The 22,226-nt window shown below is 44.6% G+C and overlaps 1 protein-coding gene across 3 annotated transcripts in view; it reads left to right on the top strand.

The window, feature by feature from the left end:
* The window catches only part of foxp4 (forkhead box P4), a 92,341-nt gene that overhangs the window by 4,753 nt on the left and 65,362 nt on the right, over positions 1 to 22,226 (top strand). Inside the window, exon 1 of one of the 3 annotated variants that reach the window (XM_044023369.1) lies at positions 637 to 820. The exons of the other annotated variants lie outside the window; for them this stretch is intronic. The gene's annotated coding sequence lies outside the window, so the exon portion shown is untranslated. Of the gene's footprint in view, positions 1 to 636; positions 821 to 22,226 lie in introns of those variants that run through there. 3 annotated transcript variants of the gene reach the window in all.

Raw genomic sequence — 22,226 nt, 5'->3', positions numbered from 1 at the left:
CACTCCTGTGTGTGTGTGTGTGTGTTTTTCTGCGTTATGTGTGTGCGCATTTCTCAAGGATGAGACGTGTTTGTCAGGAGGAGGTGTCACGCGGGCACGAGTCGCAAACACACCTGCAATTTCTTTGCATTGGTCTTTGAATGAGCTGCCATTAAATATGTGCTGAGAGGAGCTCGTCGTGTTTTAAAAATGATTGCACTTTCCTCTCACTGATTGATAAGGTAATCATTTTTGCCTGACACAGTGGTTTTAGCCTGGGGGTCATTATCATGTCTGTGCATTTCAGATGACTTTTGTGATCCGCGTGTGTGCGCGTGTGTGTGTGTGTGTGCCTGGGAGGCAGGCTGGTTTTAGGGTTTAGTTTCTCCAGCTCCATAGAGCACCGGCGCATTAACAGCTGATGGATGTGGGGAGGAGTGACCGAGCAGCTCAGAGCAGGAAGACGCCGTTTCCTATGGGCAAGAAGGGGAAAGGGAAGCCAGGGAGACTCGGCGAGATAGTGCGTATGAGTAAAAGTGTGCATGAAGTGAAGGGAATGACAGTGGAATGGTTTAAGGCGAGGGTCATTATAGCTGAGGAAGCATTAGATCAACCTCTCCAGAGTGTGCTTGGCACATGAGGCCATGGTTGGAGCGAGCAGAGAGCTGGAGCTTATAGAGGAAAAGGGCTGAGGAGTGTGTGTGAGAGAGAGAGAGAGAGAGAGAGAGAGAGAGAGAGAGGGAGAGAGAGAGAGGGAGCAGATGAAAAAGGACAGTTGGAGCTGTTGAGTCTGACGAGTGAAAAGCGTCGCAGAGGATCACGAGGTCAGCAGCGCGGCCAGGTACAGAGCACATGGCATGGTCAGTGGAAGCAGGGAGAGCAGAGGATGTGGCATATACAGTATGTGTGTGTGTGTGTGTGTGTGTGGAAGCTGAGAGGACGCCTGTTGTGCTCAAGCCGAGTGTCTTCACGACACAAAACGAAAAAAGAAAGATCTCATCGGTCATTGTGTCCCCTGCTAACTCTGCATTGCTTCTGACAGCTGTATTTGTGTTATGGATTTTCCTTCACTCCGTCCCGTCTCCCTCTCCTTTTCTCCCTGCCTCCCTCTTTCAGTCGTCGGCTCCCCTCCTCTCCATCGCCTCCACCCTATGACCTTTTGTAAGCACTTCATCAGAGAGCCGTTGGTGTTTTCTAAAGTGCTGCGACAAACTGACAGGGCAGCCGTCAATCGAGCGCGGGAACCGAGGGAGCAGATCAGTGGAGAGCTTCGCTCAGAACAACAGTGTGACTAAACTTTCTGCGGCGCTGCTTTAATGTGTATTGAAACGATGGCTGTGAAGGGTAGGTGACGGCTGCGAGGCGCGACACTCACAGCGTACGCAAAACACACACACACACACGCACACATTTCTTCACATTTCATAAACCGTCTGACTGTAGAGGAGCGTCACGCGGCTCCTGGCTGCTCGTCTGCCCGTGTAGTGCTGCGGCATTAAAATCTGCCGAGCGGACAAGCGGTCGCTCGGATAAAATGCTGAGATTCACAGAAGTGGAGGAGGGGGAGGAGGAGGAGGAGGAGTGCACAGGGATTCACTTCCAGCTCCATAAACTCACCTATCAAATAAGTTTTACATCTTACACGTCTCTGCGGAATCCTTATGTAAACTGCAACCAATCACACGCGTCACATTTCTCTGCCCGTCACTTTGTTTTCGACGCGAGTTCTAATCTGCAGTAATCAGATCTGCAGTGAATCTGATTTATTTCAACTTTTCTTTTTGTTTCTTGTTAAACATATAAGAATTCTTGCACTGCCGGCTCCTCGCCATCGCAGGCCGGTGAGGTAATCAGCATTTAAATGCATCTCATTATGTCTTCTAATCCCTGAAGTATCAGGACGTTGGTTATAACGCAGGCGAAAGTGAGGCGGCGGCGGTGGCGGCGGCGCGCACACGCCGCTCCTTTATGGTATTAGTATTTGTGGTATTAGTTCCAGGGGACATGGGATGCCTACTTAAGCCATTAGCATGTGAGGCGCTGTGGGATGATCCATCCCCCTGACAGGACGAGCTGTTAACCGGTGTTAAACCAAATCACAATAGGCTGCCTGGGCTGACAGACTGACAGGCCTCCGTCTCACCACTCAACACGCCTTCCACCCCCTCACCCGTCTTCTCCACCAAAATGAAACCTTACATATTGATGCTCAAAAGGGAACGAGCTCAGTAATTTATTTATTTTTCCCCACAAATGATACGAGAAGGAAATATTCAGGGATATGTATATTTTTATTTATTTTTTAGTGCATTGTAAATCTAAGAGCTGTCTGTGCATTTCTGCCCCTCTTCTTTTCTTCTTCGTGCTTCCTTCTGCCGTGGCTCTCAAGGTGAAGAGACTGTACAAGGCTTTGCCCAGTGGGGTGCAGACTCTTATGGCTTCTATAGTGCCCTTTGAGGGAGAGAGGGGAAGGAGGGAGGCGAGGGAGGAGGGGACGACAGTGACTGCGAGAGCCACTATCGGGAGTCTTAGAGATCGCTCTCTGTGACATGAAGGATGCTGCTGCGCTGTGTGTGTGTGTGTGTGTGTGTGCGTGCGTGTGTGCACAGCTACAATTAACTGTCAATCAGCGGCTGATGGCTGACCCCTCCTCCTCCTCCTCCTCCTCCCTCCTCCTCCTCCTCAGACAGAATCCTTCAGGTTTTAGGTTATGTGTGTGTGTGTGTGTGTGTGTTTCTCTGAAAACAGGTGGCCGTGCGATCATTTTTATAGACGCTTTAATCTGCATCGGGGGCTAATTTCTAAAATGTCTGTGTTGTTGAGTAGCCCGCGCTGCCCCGTCAGCTGCTGCTGTTGTTTTTTTTTCTCCTGCGGCCGCTCACTGGGCATTGAAACTCCGTTGGTGTGTGTGCGCACACCCCGTGTGCGGTGGGCATTGTTGACCGAGAGACATCTGCCACTAGATTATTCCCAGCTGTTATCTGAATAATTGTGTAATCCCCCTCCCTCACTCCCTTCCTCCCTCCCTACCTCTTTTGCTCCCTCCTTCCTTCCTCGGCCTCCTCCTCCACCTCCTTATGCCCCCACATTCCCGTCTTCCACAGAGTGATGAGACAGAGAGCGATGAGTTTTCTTTTCTGGGTGGCACTTTGGGCTTTTTTTTTCTTTTTCCAGGGAGTGTTTATGAATGTGTGAGACTCGGTGTGTGTTTGTGTGTGACTGTGTATCTTTGCGGCCTCTGGTCACCGGTCGTTGTTTGACATTTGTAGAAGGATTTGAGTCCCCGACACACACACACACACACATGCTCGCACCCACCTCCCTCCACCTCCTCCCCGTGGCTCTCGGGGAAATAAAAGTAGCCTAATCCTGCCAGATCAAGATTGCTGTCCACCACAGCTTTACCAGCCTGTGAATTAGAGCCAGCTCTCATGTTCCTGAGGATAGAGAAGGTAGAGTGTGTGTGTTTACACTGTGGGCCGTTGGCCTTTTAAGCAGTGTTAGCTGTTTTCTGACAGAATGCTGGTCAGGGGGTGAGAGGAAGAGAAAGGCAGAGAGTCCTGTGAAATGAAAAGAAAAGAGCTTCAAAGTGAGGGAAGTGTTGATTAAGAGCGAAGGCTTTGATTTAAGGTTTATGTTGAAGTCTAGGTCATTTTCAGTCTGCAATGATACTGCCGATTTAATAGAGAAAAGTTTTCCAACACTTTTGTAGTTTTTATTGTTTTTCTTAAGTTCAATGCATCAATTCAAGTTTTTTGTTTTTCTTTTTTTAAAAAACACACACACACTAGGTTTTCTTCTAACAATTAATTAAAAATGTTTTCTGGATTAAAAGGGGAACATTTTAAATATTCAGCTCTCTCACACTCTCACACGTCCACTGTATCTACAAAGGCACAACACAGTGTTTTAAATGCAGCCATTTTTTCTTTTCCTCCCCTTTCAGCCAGTTTTGACTGACTCATAACAAGGAATGAACAAAAAAAAAAAAAGGCAATATTTTATCAGTGCCTTTTTTGTTTGTAACAAATAGTCAGTTTCTACCACAACGGCTTTGTCTTTTAAAAAGAACTCCTGTATCAGTTTGTTTCAGGAAATGTGTTTGCCGTATCACTCATGGCTACATTCGCCAGAGTTTCCTTCATTTCTGGTTTGTCGTTGATTGGAAAGTCTCTCCTCTTTTTTTTTTTTTCCCATCTTACACCTCACTCCCTATATTCTGCTGCACTTCTGTCCTGTCCATCATCTCCCTCTCTCCTCTGTTAGGCCTGTTGTCTCTCATTATCACAGCTCTGTATTCCTCCGGCCTCTTCATTACATCCAGACTGTCGCCACAGTTCACCTCCTGCATTTTCTCCTGCAGGCTCACATATCAATAGGAATCATTTATTCTATATGGCTGCGACAATAAGACTCAACACAAGGTCGATCAATAGCCTTCTCCTCGCTTCCACGCTTCTTATTTATTTATATGTGTGTGTGTGTGTGTGTGCATGTGTTTTTTTCTCCGAAAAAATTGAAAACTTCAGTGACAAATAATGATAACAAAACATTTGATTCAGTGAGATGTTTTGAATGGAGTCAGATTTTCAGAGCGAGGCAGAGAACAATTAGCACATTCCTAATAACTGAGGTGTAAACTTATTGATTTTTTTTTTTTTTTTAGCTCTTTCAAAGATTTGACACTTGCCTTTTGTTGAAAAGTGATGATGAATTCTGCTCACTCCGTTTTTGTGATTGTGTTGGAACTGAACTCAGTGGTTTGTCAGCACCAGTATTTGTCCCGGGACACAAGGATTGTGCTAATCTGTGAAAAAAAAGAAAAAAAAAAGTGTTGTCACAAATGGCAAACAAAGACGTCGCGAGGGTTTAACAGTGCTTTATGTGTCGTCTTATTAGTTCTCTTTGAAGCGTTTACAATCATAAAGTAATGGATAAAACATGCATATTTGTCTGCAGGGACTTGGGACATGTGTGTTAGCAGGCTGAAAGGCAGCCATGGGGTTGTTGGATTAGCAGACGCCACAATGCTGATTTGCTTTGTGAAGGTCAGCGCTGCCATGTGCAACCTGTAGAACCTAATCGGCAACTTCTGCAGCTGCAGGTTTCCATTGTCTAAAGGTCAGTCAGGAACAGTGCATTAGCCTCGGAAAGTAGTCAGCATAAACGAGGGAGGGGACTGAGGGAGGAACGTGGGACTAAAGTACAAAAAGGGGGGGAGGGGAGAGTGTGGCAATGAAACCCTGCAGTGCTCCGCGGTATCAGGCCGACGTTTGGCTCCGGAAAAGTTTGCAAGTTGGTGCACAACTTTGCTGAAGGCGTTTGGGTTTGGTCGAGCTGCTCCCTCGGGGGGTTCGCTTTTAGAGAGCGGGTGGGTGGGTTTTGGAGGGGGTGGGAGTTTGAAGGGGAGGAGGAGAGGGGAGCATGCCGTCACAGTGGTTCCACAGTCGCGGGACACGGTCAGGCCTGCAGTCAGTGATCTAAGAAACACAACTCCCACAACTCTGCTTGTTACTCCCCTTCTTTTCTCCGTTCTTTCTCTCTCTCTCTCTCTCCCTCTCTCTCTCTCTCTCCCACCTCCTTTTCCCTCCATCCTTGTCCTTGCTGCACTGCCTCTCCGTCGGTCTCCCTGCACTCTTTTAGTCTGCGTTAGAGAAAAAGCAATTGGGCCTGTTTGATAGGAGGCCTGTAACTTCAGCGGTGGGGTCAAGTTCATCCAGGAGAGGTGTAACTCTCTCCTTCCTAGTCGCAAACGCGTACACCAAGGTGGCCCCCTTCGTCCCAAATTTAAATCTCTCATCCCCCCCCCTCTGTACTCCCCTTCCTCTCACTCGTCCACTCTCTTCCCACAGGGTTAATTGAAGGGGAAATTGATAGTTCTGAGGCCGTAATTGTGGCTTTGAGAGTTCTCTGTCTCCTATGGAGAGAGATGAGCACAGCTGTGCCAAAGACACAGTGACGTATTGTATTAAAAGGGAGAAATATGGGGATAGAAGCCCCCACATCACCACTATGACCGCTGCCATACTCCCTCTAGGAGAGCGTTTGATTGGTTAATGAGGGCGCGTGTTGATTGGCTGTTGACGAGCTGAGATTTGGGCATAACTTCAGGATCCGGGGCCCCGATGATTATTCAATCCATTATCCAATCGGAGAGACTCACCATGCTGCTCCGTATCATCAATGATTCTCCTTTTTAATTCTCCTTTTGAACCCCCTCCCTCCCTCTCCAATCCTTCCACACCTCCCCGAGGAGCCGGGGATGGACAGATGAGCGGAGCACACTGTATCTGTTCGGTTCTGCTCTGCTGCTCGCTGAAGTAGAGAGAGACAAACTTATATCCCACTGATGCCAGCGCTGAATGGACTCTTTCCCCTCCCTCTCTCCTTCAAGAGGGGCTTTTCTCTCCCAGGGGCCGAGCTTTATAATTAGTCCTCCTCCAGAAATAGAAAACTAGTTTTCCGAGGTGAAGTCACTCTCCGATGTGCAGTTTCTAAAGCTGCAAATTTGAATTGGATATGGAACCAAGTGAAATCAACCTACAGTGTATCAGGGAAATCAATTTTCTACCTACCATTGTTTCTTTGGGGGGACAATGACAATGACAGCGGGCCTTGTTTTAGCTTTCTGACTTAGTTTAGTCTCCACTCAGGCCAAATCAAGGCTGTCACCCAGGCAACATGTCAGACGTGTGTGTTTTCATTATTTCATTTTCTCCCTTTTCTGCTCAAATTGTCAGCGTATTGATTTCTACATTTGACTTTATCTCTGCATTTGCTTCAGTTCTTTATTTGCCCTGTTTCTCTCACCTCTTTTTTCTCCCCCTCCTTCAGCCTGCCTCTCCATGCGGCTCCCCCCTCGCTGTCCGTTAATGAGAATGTGTTAACGAGAAAGAAAGATCTATTGGGTATAGCACAATTTATCAGAAAGGCAGAGGTTTGGAAGGAGGGGAAAAAAAAAGAGGCGACGGGCCCTTCTAAGAAGTCCTATTCTTGTGGTTGTGAATGTTTGATGAGACAGTGAAAAGTTCCCCCTCTAACGTCATGGTGTCTGAACAGAAGAGAACAGAACCGTTCTAATCATGCCGTGCAGAAAAAAATGACTTCCAACCCGATTTAATTAACTGATAAGAAACGGCTTCAAATTAATTTTTCAAGGATGTTAGATTTTGATTAAGAAACTCCTAAAAGAAATAGACGAATAATCAATTTTTTAATCAACTTACTCAAATGGTAACTGGTTAATATGATAATTCTAGCAATTAGGGTAAATATTGTCGAGCAGCAGTTTCTATGCATCCTGTTAAAGGAATTATAATATCTTTACATCTAATTATCATGGTTATTTCATTTTTCTATTTCTTTTTTTTTTTTTTTTGAATGGCTACCTCTCAATTTTACCATTCGTCTTTTCATCTGCCATTATGGGGATAATGAAATAAGAAGTTGGAAAGTGTAATAAGATGAAACTTTTATAAGGGCCCACCTGAATGGGGGCTTTTCACACACTCTGATTGGAAAGATATTTAGGAAAATGGAGAGCGGAGTTGTTGAAAATGACATTATTTCTGCTGGTTTTACATGCGGGGCTGAGACGGATCCTCCGGTGTATGATTCTGTTATTGTGTCAGGAGCAGCTAATCGCTCCCGGCTTCTCCCTTTTGTGCTCATAAGCAGGTAAAGGCCCGCTCATGAATATGCCACCGAGTTTTACACCATCTATTCAGGCGGTAACTGGCTCAGCTTTGATTGAAGGAAAAGTTGAGCTGTTCACCTGCTCGTGGCCATCATATGTGTACGTGTGTGTGTGTGTGTGTGTGTGTGTTGCTTTAATTGGACAGGTATTGTAGCAAAGGTGAAGAGGGGCCAGTTAAAGACAGAGGGTGGTGTAAAGAAAGAGCAGGTGGGGGGTCCTGGGCTTTAGGAGAGCAGAGGTTTCTACTTCAAAGACGGCTCACAGCTTGGACAAACACACACAGGTTTGTGCAGCGATTCTGACAATGCATCGACTTCAGGGCTGATCGATTCATCTGGCCATTATTTGACTTAGTCCAGGAAATGTCCCAAATGTTTGTCCACAAACCAAAATCAATCAGATTTGTTTGTTATATTGAGCAAAGAAAATGTTTTCATTATGAATAAAAACACTCATTTTTAATAATCGATGAATCAAATAATCACTTCAGCCCTAATTGACTTCCATTCATTGGCACAGCCCAGACAAATCTTAACTGTAATGGCTCACCCTAATCTTCACCTAACATCATTGCACATTTTAGCCCTAAACTTAACCAGTTCTTCAGAAATGAGGTTGTGCCTCATTAGAACCAGGTTTTTGGCCTCCAATGAGGAATCTACTGGTCCTGACAAGGTCAGTGTTTATGACAGGAAAAGTCCCAAAGAGGCAACATATACAAGTACACACACACTCTCCAGTCACACACAGTGGCTCCCTCACTCATCATGAGATTAATATCCATCCTCTCTCTCTCTCTCTCTCTCTCTCTCTCTCTCTCTCTCTCTCTCTGCGCCGCTCGCTCGCTCGCTCTGCTGTGCCTCGCAGCCCCAACATCAGTGGAGTCGTGCGTTCAGAGGGAAATATAGACAAAGTATTTGGAGAGACGGAATGGATCCTTTAATTATTTGCCACGCTCATGATGCGCGGTGTTTCTGTCTGGCTGCTCGTGCACACACACACACACACACACACACACGGATGCCGCAGCTGAGTAGGTATTCCTGGCACCGGCCTCTCGTGTTGTGTGAGCGTACATATTCAATTAGCAAAACTCATTAGCAAAACTTGGCATTTGTTGTTGTTTTTTCCTCTCACACACACACACACACGCACACACCACCCCGCTCAGAATTAATGGTTTTGATATGCTAATTAGCGGGTAATTTAATTTCAAAAGGCCTCAATTAACAGCGGCGTTGTGGACACGAGGAAGTTAAGCAGCGTAATCTAATTTGCATTAGTAACGAGCAGGGAGTAATTAGTCTCTAATTAGCCACTTCAGACAGCACTTGTGTTTACTTTCCTAATGAAGTGGAGGGGCTTTTTTACAGGGCCTGTATATGTGTGTGTGCACGTGTGTGTACATATAAATGTGTTCATGACTGTGTGTGTGTGTGTGTGTGTGTTGGGGGGGGTCGGGGGTGGACTGGCATATGGCTTACAGTTTGGCTTCAGTTACACACATGGGCTGAAAAACAAACAGTGCCACATACATGAACACACACACACACACAGAGAGGTCAGACTTTGCCGTGTGATGTGATCGCGCGCACTAGTTCGTTTTCAGCCCATTGAAACCACCACCATGAGCTCACTTACACACACCGCAAGGGATTTTTTTTTTTTGTTTCGTGTTGCAACAGCTTGCAATATTTTTCATATTTCCTTTTTTGTGCATCCAGTCCCTCTTTTTCATTTTCTTTATTATTTTATATATATTTTTTTTTTCTTCATTTTTCGACTTTATGAACTGTTTGTGTGCGAGCGATGACGTCACAGGCCGTGGTTGCTGGCCAGCCTAATGCGGGGTTTATTTCTGGGAGACGGTTGCCTGTGTTGACAACATAGCAAAACAGAAAAGGGAAAACGGACAGCCTCGAGTCGTGACACACCGTGTGTTATTCTTTTCAGAAACGATCTGGGAGCATATCTGGGGATATATCCCAGTCTATCTACACTCAGGGAAAACAACGGACAAGTCGTTGGTTGTTGTTTTTTTGTTTTTTTTAGTTTCTAGGACGAGCAACAACACTCTGAACTTTTCCACTGACAGTGTCACGCAGTGTCAAAAACAAGTTGAAAACAACAGGCTTCCTCCTGGATTTCTTTTTTTGTTGTTGTTTTTTTGGGAAGGGAGGGATACAGGGGGAGCGGCATAGCAGGGTTTTCAGGGGAGGGGGACAAGCAGCTGCCCTATTAGCCCAAATCTGTTGTTCAGAGAGGTGGGAGGAGAAGGAGGAGGAGGAGGAGGGTGGAGTAACACCACTGAATTTCCACAAAGGAAAGCACACACTTTTTTCAAACTTTGTATGCAAAGAAGGCTACGCTTTGCGATTATACCACAAATTATACATTTAACCCCCTCACACCTCTGTGGGTTTAGATCCTGTCTTGTTTTTATTTTTTCTTACTTATAATCCACTACGTAAGGCAGAAGAGTTCATGGGGACTCCGCTAACTGACAGTGATGTTGATGGGAAGGCGTTTCCTCAGCCTTCCCCGGGAATAATAAGAGAGGTCAGAAAGCTCTGCGACTTCCTGCTGCAGAGAGCGGGGGTCAGAGCGCCGGTTGGCAGAAGCGGTCAGCACTCAGCGGACATTACTTGGAACACACACATTTGGAAGGACGGCGGCGGCCCGCAGTGATTTACGCTCGCCGTGAGCAGGAGAGCTGGAAAGAATTCAATAAATACAATGAATGAAGGCACTACAGCGATTATGAGCCTGATTCTAACACTGACCTCTACCCATAGACACATACACAGAGATTTACTGCCACAAACAGCTCAAGATATGCACACACACACAAACACACACACACACACACACACACGTCCATAAATAGGCAACTGATTTACAAATGAGCTGACCTGTGTGTTGGCCTTGCTCTCAGATAGGCTCACACCCCCGCCAGGATGCATAAATCACAATGGACATGCATATGCATGAGCATCTGAGGAGGTGGGATAAGTGTGTGTGTCTGCGTGCATGTGTGAGAGAAAGAGAGAGGAAGAGAGAGAGAGAGAGAGAGAGAGAGAGGGAGAGACCACCAGCCAAAAGCCGTGTTTGTATCGATCATTGAGTCTTAGTTAAGTGCCTTTTATTTCATTGAGTTAAAGTTAAGCACCGTGGACAGGCCTCTCTCCAGCCTGTGTTGCTCTTGAATGGAGAAGAAGCAAGAAAGAAAAGAAAAAAAGGAGGAACAGTTCTTTTCCCCTTCTTTTTAGTGGCATCCAGGGAAAGCACATCATATTAATGGAACTGAGATGACGTTTCACGTCTCTTCTCTCTGTGGAAGAAGTGGTTTTGGTATTGGACCTTTGCCTGATGTGTGTATGATGTGAGCGGCTTTAACCTCCTCTTGTTTTATGGACTTTACATGGCTCTGGACCTCACTGCTGCTAGATTAATTTACACACCACTCACACAGACTTGCCAAATCTCCCTGTCTCTCCTTTGCTCTCTCTCTCTCTCTCTCTTTTCTCCCTTTCTCTAAAGACAGAGCAGAAATTGCCTGGTGAGGTAAATAAATTACTTCCATCGATTGCTGTAGTTGTAGAGTGACTTTATCACAGTTGGACTTGTCCAGATACAGATCAGCGCGTGACAGCGTGTGTGTTTTTTATGTGCAACTGTGTGTGTGTGTGTGTGTGTGGACAGAGTTTACATTAGTTGTGTATGTGTGAGGAACGTGTACAAATCTGTGTAAAATCTACCAGATCTATCTGATCCTATTAAAAGATATTAGTAGATCTACATTATGCTTTGCGCATATTAGAAAGCATATGAATTAAGGTGGTGAGTGGACCTTCTGGCCGGTTCACAGTTTATCTTTGTTTCGTTATCTCTCATCACTGGTCACTGACAGCAGCCACAGATAGATGACATCCTGATACCCGCCTCTGATAGTTAATAGGCTCTATCATCTGTCTTTTGTATATTTGGACATGGCAATGCTGGCAGAAACTTGAGGCACACCTCAAACCCCCGTGCTCCAGATGTCACTTGAAAGAGGTTAAAGTTCACCAAAACTGCACCAAAGTGCAGCGTTTTCCTCTGCCTGTGTGTGTGTGTGTGTGTGTGTGTGTGTGTCTGCAGCAGACTGGGACACATGCTGTTTTAATAGACGCCGTGCTGACGTTACTGCACAGGCCAAGAAAGCCACCGTTAAAAAGAAAGGGATTTGGAAAAAAGAGAGCGAGAAAAGGCCTCATCTGTTTGCATTAAACAGTGGAAGAAGTGACCAGTGAAGGAGCAAATGAGCGACAGACGGCGAAAAGATATCAGCTCCTCTGGCTTTGGCCCTTGTGTCAGGTTTCCCCTCCCTCATTTTCTCCAACCTCATTTATTTCTCATTTATTTCTCCTCACCCCCATTATGGTTTTGTTTGCGACCAAGTACGCGCATTAATTAACTCCACGTGAGCTCTGTTACCGTAAGTCTACCACAGTGTTGTCTTTTTAAATAAAGAGACCGTGTTCGCGAGTTAGACTGACGCGGTAACGTGGGGGGAAATGACGAGGAAGAAAAACCGCGAGGCAGAAGAATACTCGTCTGTACGTGAACATGTTAACAGTATTCCTCATGGTTTATTCTGAATAGTCTGTCGTCGGAAACCATCGGGTTTCTCTTCTGCATCAGATGCTCCCGATTTGAGAATTAATTAGACAGCGCGATGGCGTCAGGGCTGGGATTTTGGATTTGTTCGCGTGCTATTTCGGTAGCTAATTACCGCGAGTGTTAATTGGAATTCTCTCAGATAAGGTGAACTCCTCTTCCCCTTTTCTCCGCCGCCGCACTGGAGTGCACTCTGTGGCGTGAGCTTGCACAAGTGACATATAGTAATCCTTTCAGACTTCACCAGGATTCATCCTGTCTCACTGACTACTGCCCCGCTGCCTTTCAGAGGGCAGGAAACACAGAGCCCACTGACATATAACAGAGGGAGGAAAATAAGCAAAGGACACATAGGGTTTATTTTAAATGAAAAAGAAGAAGAAGAAGAAGAGGAGATATACTGTAGCTCACAAATGCATCATTAATGTTCATTGCATTTGGCTTCTTTGAAAACCAAAACATAATTTTGATAAAAAACCTGTCTTAAGGGCTCGCTCTATCATTTATTTATTTATTTTATTTTTTTTTTTTTTTTTTTTTTTTTTTTTTTTTTTTCACTGATAATGAACAAAACTGGCCTAACCTGCATTTTGACTCCACCACACACATTTCTCTATATCCCGGGGCAGTGAAATGCTAATTCCACGACGTGTTAAGTAGGAGGATAAAAAACACCAAAAAAAAAAAGAAGAAGAAGTTATTTTAATTTTAAAGAAATGTTGGAAATGAAACAATAGTTGCATTTGGATGTTGTTATAATTGGTGCGAGTGGCTGGTTTAGATAAACAGACTTCTGTTGCCAGCGCACAAGCACACACTTGGGGGTCTTTTCATATCTTGCGCTGTGTTTAAAAATTAAACTCCTAACCAGCATAAAGGAGAGCGGGCGCAAAATTAATATACAGCGAGAGAGGACTAATCAGAGATCTGTGGTTTCATTTGAATTCCTCCATCCACTTAAACTGTGACAAAAACATTATTTAACATCTTTACCTCCACTCCAGCTACTCAGAAAGACCTTACAGTTTTTTTTTCTTTCTTTTTTTTAATATCACTGCTTGTATATTCTAATCCTCACACCACTTGAAATATAATTCCTTCCTTTATTTTAAATCACCGGATATGAAATTGCATTAAGGCAAGAGTGTGTGGGCATGAAAGCAGGGATGTTAAATGGACATATGAATGCAGGGGTGAATTCTAACCTATTAAGTACTTTCCTTATTATTTCTGAAAGTGGAGCGTGATAATTAGTTTGCTAGGAATCCTATAGTGGGGTGCTGGTATGGGTCTCCGTAGTTGAGCCAAATTAATTTCTTCCGCCACCTTCAGCGCACGCTCCTCCTAATATGTTTAATTTATTTCACAGTCATTATATACATATTTTTCCGAGTATTTGACTGTGATGTACACGTCCACTCTGGGCTTCACGCACATGCGAATGCCATACCATTACATCCGTACCTAAACGGGATACAGCGGCGCGGCATCGTTACAGCTTTGGCTCCTGAGTGCGTGTGATCTTGAGAGATGGCATTGTGCCGTTTTTCCCAGGGGTCCCTGCTGCCGCGGCCTGGTTGTCATGTGATCCATGTGTCTGGCTAAGAGCTCCACTTTTCTCAGGAGTCTCTCCAAGTCTTTTTAGTCCTAAAACTTAACAGTCATTCCTGATGTTAAATCCATCAGAAACCTCCATGTGCCACGAGGTCGCTTTAATAATCTCCCCTGTGTATGTGTGTGCATGCGTGTGCATTTGTGTGTGTGTGTGTGTGTGTTTTGAGGTTAGGGTGGGCCATGGGAAAGTGGCATACCTGAGTGGATTAGAGAGAGAGATCCCTGGGACACTTCATGTGTTTCAGTGCTCATTCAAATGCTCACTTCTTGTCATGTCATCAGTTTGTTACACTATAAAAAAAACAAAAAAACAAAAACACATAGTGAGTGTAATCATTTTTTACTTTAACGTGTGTGTGTGTGTGTCTGTGTGTGTGTATGGTTTGTTTCTGATCTCTCTTGTTGCCCCCGTGTGGTTTCAGCTTACACTGGTAAATTACACCCAATCACTGAAATTACATCCTATAGACGACATGTGTGTGTCTCCGTGCCTGTGTGTGTGCGTGCGCGTCATTGACGTCATCTCGCAGAGCCGCACTCGGTGTCACTCTTGATTAGGCTGAGTCCAACTGTTTCGGTCTTTTCGTCATTTAGGGGAAGTAAAATGGAAATGCAGCTGTTGCGCGTGCGCGTGTGTGTTTGTGCACCCGACGGCCAAAATTGCTGTGTGTTGTGTGTGGCGGTGAGTGCGTAAGAGTGGTTGTCAGCTGGTGAGCAGTAAGGACACACTGATGCTGATGCACCGTCTCAGTTTTCATTATAGCGGCTGCAGTAGGGGAAGCTTGATGGGACAAAACTTATGAGAAGCTGTAGTCTGCCAATTAGTGCACCAGATGTCAGTTATTGTTGGACCAGGATTATGGCAGTAACTGCAGTTGGCCAATGGTTATGACTGTGTGTGTGTGTGTGTGTGTGTGTGTGTAAGTGAACTAACTCCACTGTGATAGATTTTAAACAATCCTCTTTTGGGACTTGCTCCTTTCTTTATTACTCTTCTGGCACCTGCAGTGTTTTTCAGAATCCTGTCTCCTTCTCGCTTTTCTGTGTAGTTTTTCAGCATTTTGGAAATGTAAACACTTGCAAAATACATCCAGATGTTACCAGCTGTGCTCCGCCACCACAAACACTGGGCAGGGAGTGTGTGTGCGTCTCAAAGACTCCTTCCCCAAATATTCAGACTCAGACAGACAAAATGATTGCCTGATTTTGTCATGTATCTCTTGTCGTCTTTGTCTGAGTGAAAGCAGGTTTTCAAATAGTGTGAGTGTGAGTGTGTGTGTGTGTGTGCGCGCGCTGAATAAGACTATTGTACTTGTTAGAAGCTGCTGACGGCCAACATTGGCTGAAACGCAGGTGCTATTAAATGCAGAAAAGTCAGAAGTGAGAAATGATGCCATCTGACAAAGACAGCAATGTCATAAAAACAGTGACCTTGTGTATTTCAGGCGTGCGCGCACACACGCAGACACACGTGTGAGGTCACACGGGTTTAATGCGTTCCCTAGCCCCTTAGTCTAACCATCACAACTAAATTCCTAACCCCAAAACCAAGTCCTAACCCACAAAAAGCCCTTTAAATCAGTGAGGCCCAGCCAAAATGGCCTCATGAAGAAATAAAAAATATCCTCACACACACACACGCAGATACACTCTTTCTATATTAGATGTTTTTACCTGATTGTCTCCTCTGTGCCCGCCTCACACGCGCTCCCACACATGCACACATTTCAACAGGTGAACACATTAAAAGTGTCATTCTCGTGCTGTTTCATATACAGTGTGTGTGGGTATTTGTTTATGCATCATGGCCATGCTGAAACCTTGCTCCTTGGGGAGTAATTACCGTCAAGGTTTTCTGGCCGTTTTCTCTCATTAGTGTGAATATAGAGAAAAACTTGTGGAACCTTGGTTCGCACACACACACACACACACACAGAAGCTGTATGCAAGGCATAAGTCCAGACATGTGCACGCAGTTGAAGCTGATGCCATGACTTTAGTCTGGAGGTACGTGGTGCTCTTCTTTTGCCACAAGTCTATTTCAGCCTCTGCCTTTCTGTATACATACACGCTGTGTGTGTTTGTGTGTGTTTCTCCCGTTCGACAGCATCTGGCCTAAACCTCCCTCAGTCCTTCAATTCAAACTGCAGCTTGTTTGTTTGGGTTCGCCCTTACAAACACACCATTAGGCTTGCCCTCTGCATCGAGGACTATTCCTGGCCCTGGCCTCAGCTTAGTTCAGGCCTGCTGCCTGGCTCACTGGAGGTCCCTGCAGGCAAACCTCAGTCCTACCAGAACCCAGGAAGATCTGAACCACAGCGCACCGCCCAGCCACCACAGTGAAACTCTAGCCTGCTCCAGCCCAGCTCGCCCCACAGCAAGCCTTAAAAGTTCGCCGTAGGGTTTCAGTATGTGTGTGTGTGTGTGTGTGTGTGTGTGTCCTGTAAGCATACGTGCCGTTTTCTGTTTGATAGTTAACCCGTCATGATGCAACAAGTCCAGCGTTTCTGCAAACAAACAGGTACGAACACGAAACAAAAGGCCCACGTCTTTGTGACTTACTTACTTTCAGCTCATGACAAAGGTATTGGGAAAGAGAGATGAAAAGAGAGGGGGAAGAGAGAGAGAGCGAGAGTCAGCAGGGAGAGAAGGAAAACAACAAAGGTGGTTAAGACAAAAGTAGCATTGTATCATTGAAATGACTTGTGAGTTGAAAGCCTTATACAGTCCTCCCCAGAGCCAGGTCGTGAAGCCCAAAGACGGGCTTGGCAGCGGAGACCAGAGTCAGACAGGCCTGGCAGTCGAGCCTAGAGAGCTTCCAGTAACAGGAGATGTAAAAATCAATTTGCCGTGAAAAAAGTAAACAATCGGAAATGACAAATATGCACGTTCTTTCCATGTCTCCTTTTTTTTTTTTCACCCCTTGCTATTTTCACTACTATTAAAGAGGACAAATGCAGGGGCGTAGAGAACGGCTCGTCAGGAGCCATGTGGTGAGGGGTCTGTTCAGGGGGAGGTTTTCCTTTTTACTACCTGACACAGTCAAGCTGGACTTGTACAGTTTGTGATTACACACAAATGAACAAATCAAGACACGTCAGTGAGTTCAGACACTGAGGCCAATATTTCCATGAGGATGGAGACGAGATGGAGGGTTAGGGGGGTGTCAGAGAGAGAGAGAGATTGAGGAGGGAAGAGGAGGGTTAATCCTTGGGGGCCTGTTTGGTGGTTAGGAGTCCTCGGGGGCCCTGCCGGAGACCTCCATTAGCGGGACTATCTGAGCCTGGGGGAGCCAGTGTGGTGACGGGCCTTCGAGGCGGGGGCCAGTCTGTTTAGCAGCAGTTTGTCCGCATTGCTCATAACATTGATCCGGCGTTGAGCTGCAGCCGTAGGAAAGCTCTTTGCTCCTGAATAGGCTGAACAGCAGTGTATTGATAAGGCAGAGTGGACCAGTGGAGAGCCCAGCACCCTGTTGGTCATTTGGTTAAGACGGACAGATCTTGTTCAATATCCACACCCCACACTCTGCGTTAAGCCTGTCCATGTCGGTGTCTACGTGTGTGCAGCCGCACATCTCTGTGCGCCTGTCGATTTGCGTCTTACACAATCTAATCCTCTTTACTTTCTCCGCTCGTCCACCTCAGATGAGCAGATCTGCACTGACTGGCTGGGAAAGAAATGAAAGGGGGGGAAAAAAAGAACAGGAGAGAAAACAAACATGTTTCCCAGGCCCCAATTAGCCCACTTCGGTTGCCCCGAGACATGCTCTCCCATCCTCACTCCCTCCTTCAGCCTCTGAAGTCTGCGTATACAGAATCTTTCACATCATTGAGAGTGCTTACACATCCCACAACTGAGCGAGGTGGTCGGAGGACACAGTGCCAGGATAAGTATGCGGCGATGAAAAGGGGGGAAAGTGCCCCTTTATCCATAAATCTGTGCTTTTTGTTGATTGGCCCCGTTGCCAGTGAGTGTGTGTGTGTCTGAGTGGTTTACGGCCGTCTTCTTATATCTGTGTTTGTCAGGATATGTATGTTCTGTGGCTGTCGTGTTTGTACAACATCAGTCGCCGAGCGCTCACAAACAAAACAGTTTGAAGCGTCTGTGCAGAAGCCATCAATTCTTAATGAGAAAATGACATGCTTAACACACTCCCAGCAGCAGCTCTGTTTACAGATGAAGACAAACCACAAACAAGACACAGACGTGCCGAGCGCTTAAAGCTTTCCCCTCGTATCTGCTTTCTTCTCGCTGCTCCCCCCTCTCCCTCCCCTCCCTCCCCTCCCTCCGTCTCCACTCCTCGAGCTGTGACTTTGGCCAGAACTTAGTGAGAATAACAGGTGGAGAACATCTTGATAGGTCTGTGTGTTTGTGTGTGTCTGTCTGATAGACACATATGCAGTAATGAGTCAGGCGCTATATAATGTGCCTGCAGAACAGATTCCCTAATAAGAGAAGAATGTTGTCCATGGCATCCAGAGTTTTCCACTGGAATCACACATTTCATCCAGCCTGTTTCCTGCCCCGGGGTCTTCCTCTCGGCATGAACAGACGAGGAGAGGGAACCCTCTGTCTCTCTCTCTCTTTCTCCCATTCTCCCCGCTCTTCCCCTGGTCACGGTACCCCTCCCCTCCCTCACCACATCCTTTTTCTCATCCTTTTCATCACTTTTTCTCTCCCCCCCTCCCTCAGTCAGGGTCAGTTAATGTTGGCTATTCTTCCTTTCTCAGCGTGGTTTGTGCCCATAGTCTGGTTCTGGAGTGACACAAGCACATGACTCACTATAGTGAGTCAGACCATTTCACAAGGAAACGGTGGTGGATCAGGAAGAGAGGTGTCTCTCTCGGACTGGTACAGCAAAACACACACACACACACGCACACGCGTATATATATATATATATATATATATATATATATATATATATATATATATACAGCTGAGTAGGAAAAAAAACATTTGTGGTTCAGTCAATCTCCAAATTAAAGGAACTCTTAGTTTAGCTGTGGAGCAACTTTAAACAAACCAAGACAGAAGTTTAAAAATTCCCATTCAAATACTTTAACCTTGAAATCTCCCCTTGCCAAGGCACCAGCTTTCCTTTTTTTTTTTTCATCTGTTAAATGTTTGAGTGTTTGATAGTTTGAGGTCTATAGCAGAACCCGCCCGGGAATTAATGTCATTCATATGCCCTGCGGAAATTACTTTTGAAATGCATATAATCTAAAACATGCAAATGAGCCTGACTTTGTGCACCCTGTTTAATATGAATTATCATTTTCTGAATACCTATTATTACTGCGTACATTTCTCCAATTATATTGTTCTCTCTTTTTTTTGTCACTTTTGCATACGGACGCACGCGCAGGGCGCACGCGCGCACATGCTCGGTCGCACGCTTCCCCTCGCAGACTCAAACACAGGCAGAGCATCTTTGTGATGGGTGTATTTTAATGAGGAGTAATAAGGATAGTAATGACCCAGTCCACTTCTCACTTCTCACTCTCTGTCTTTGTTACTCTCCCACACACACGCACGCACGCGTGTTTACACCGAGCCAGTGGGAAGAAGACGCATCTCATTTAAAGAGCGGGAAGGAAAAAAAAATATGTTTTTGCAGATTATGCACGCATGCATCAGTCAAAGAAAAAAGAAACTCCTTAAACAGCAAATAAAAATAACAAGACAAGAAATACAAGTGCTCCTCATCCAATTTTCATTAACTGAGTGAAATATTGATGCACTTTAAGAGTGAACAGTGCCTGTTTAGTTTGTCTCTCGCTGTTCTCTCTGTGGTGATAGAGAGCACTGCACTGTTATTAATATCCTTGTCCAGGAGGCAGACATTTCTTTTTTGCTCTTTTCTTCTAAATTGAATTGAAGGCATCCCTTTTTCAAACGAATTACTCTATTAATTTATTTATACTGTGCCATAAATTATTCTATTAATATTAGCATGTTCCAAATTAGTATGACTTCTCTCAATGTTCCTTCTTCTTCTATTAATTAGCATGCTTGTCACTTTAACAAAGATTTTTCTTTCTCTGATAAATTATAAAGCAGACATTTTTTAATACAATGAGAACTGCCTGAGAAATTATTAATATTTTAGTTGCGGCCTGTAAGACAAAAGTACGGAGAAAAGAGCAAGAAGAGTGTAGAAGAAAACTAACAATGATAGGGGATACACTGCTGCCTGTCATTGGTATGCACCAGTGTTGATTTTTATTTTGCTTTTTAGAAAGTGAAAATGTTGGTGTGTGTCTGAATGCTCAGGGATATCATCTGGTTTTAGCAGTTTTGGATATAGGGTATGAATTAATTACCTCCATAACAGCTTGGACCAAGTTCAAAAGTACTAAAATTCAATTAATTTGAAAAGTGGACATGCTATCGTTTTCTCCGCATGTCTCCTTTAAAGTCTGCCCTGTTTTTTACTGTGGACTTATTCAATTATATTTGATTAAACGTGCTCTGATCCAATCTATTAATTAACTAGGAAATGCAAAGTGCCCCGACTTGAAAGCCAATGTATGAAATTATATCATGTCCACTTTGATATTTATTTATTTTTATATTTTACTACACTATATGTATATATATATATATATATATCTATATATATATAGATATATATATTATTTTTTGTAGTATTATTATTAAATAGTGAAGTAAAAGTCTCTGTTGCTCATTTTCAGGTGTTATTCAATCTTTTCACGGTATCTTTCCTGGAGTGCAATTTTTGATCCCAAATTAAACTATTCCTCATTTTAAGGTTATTTTGCCAAAATAATTTAGCCTTTTCACACAGTGAACAAAATAAATTGTTCTGTGTAATTAAAGTTAGAAAGTTAGTTATTTATATAGTACAGGTGGAAGATATCAGTAAGTGTAATTTTCTTCTGGTTTATACGACACATATTAAACTTTGACAGCATTTATTCTTGACATCTTTCTCTCTGAAAGTACATGTGCAAATTCACGGCCAGTAAACCTGTATTTGGGTAAACTCATGGTCACACAGATCAAATTAACAACACACCGCGTTGCGTCGAACATCTAACTCAACATCGTTTCTCCGTTTTCCCCATTGACACCCTTTCATCATTCTCAAAAAATGTCTCTTCTTCTTCTCCTCCCTACCTCTCTGTCTCCCTCCCCCCTCCTCCCCCCCTCACCGTGAAGGTCATTCTAATAAAGAGCTCTCGTAGGACAGAGCTGCTAATTGCTCCGGGGCGCTCTCGCTGGTTTCAGATCCAAATAAAGGCACATCTCTTTCCTCCACGCTCCTCTCTCCCTCTTTGCCCTCCATTCCTCCACCTCCCCTCTTCACCTCTGTTCCACCATGTTAAATACAATCTGAGTATTAGCCATGTGGACTGTCGTTGCCCGACCCCAGCCTCCATTACCTCTCAGGACAGAGAGGGGGAGTGGGGTAGATGAAGGGAACACTGGGTATTTTTTTCATCCTCAAGATCACAGGATGATTTCCAACTGGCACACGGCGTGAACGCGCGTGCACGTGGGCTTTTACCTCTTTAGGAATGTACAACTCGTGATGTTGGGCTCTGACAAATGAGGTGTGCATGAAGTCCGCTCCTTCTACAAATATTTGTGTGTGCGGTGTGTGTGTGCGTATGTATAGTATATGTGTGCATTTCTTTTTGTCTGTCTTCACTGTTTTCCAACAGACAGCAGTCTGCGAGCTGGTAAATCACTTACTGCACTCTAAAGGGAAGGGTCGAGGTGAAGGCAGGAGTGTATGTTTGCCCCGGTCATACACACACGCGGAGCGATCTCATCGGTGCGGAATGCGTTGTGTGTTTACCTATGGCTCCAGAACCCACCTGACTGAGGGAGGCTAATCTTTATGGGCTCTGTAAACAGGGACTTTGTCTTCAGAGAGCTGAAGGCGGGCGAGCAGACACACAATTCACACATGCACACGGATATATACACATATATATGTATGTATGTGCAGTGTTGTAATGTAACAAAGTACAAATACTTTGTTACTGCACTACCAGTCCACATATCTGTGCTTTAGCAACTTTTACTCCACTCCATTTTTTAAATAAATTGTGTACTTTTACTCCAACACATTTTCCCTAATCTTTGTTACTTGTTACTACCAAATAAAAGAAGAATAAAAGTGTTGTTAAATGGAAAGTAACTCCCTCTTTAATACTCTTTAGTAGCTACTTTTTTACTGTGTTTTTTACTTCAAAAACTTAAGTACATTTTATATCAGAAAATGACTTTTGATACAGTAAATGTC

Source organism: Solea senegalensis, linkage group LG4, assembly GCF_019176455.1.
Source record: "Solea senegalensis isolate Sse05_10M linkage group LG4, IFAPA_SoseM_1, whole genome shotgun sequence".
NCBI lineage: Eukaryota > Metazoa > Chordata > Actinopteri > Pleuronectiformes > Soleidae > Solea > Solea senegalensis.
Note: the sequence above shows the minus strand (reverse complement) of the source record. Positions and strands in the feature narration are given on the sequence as shown.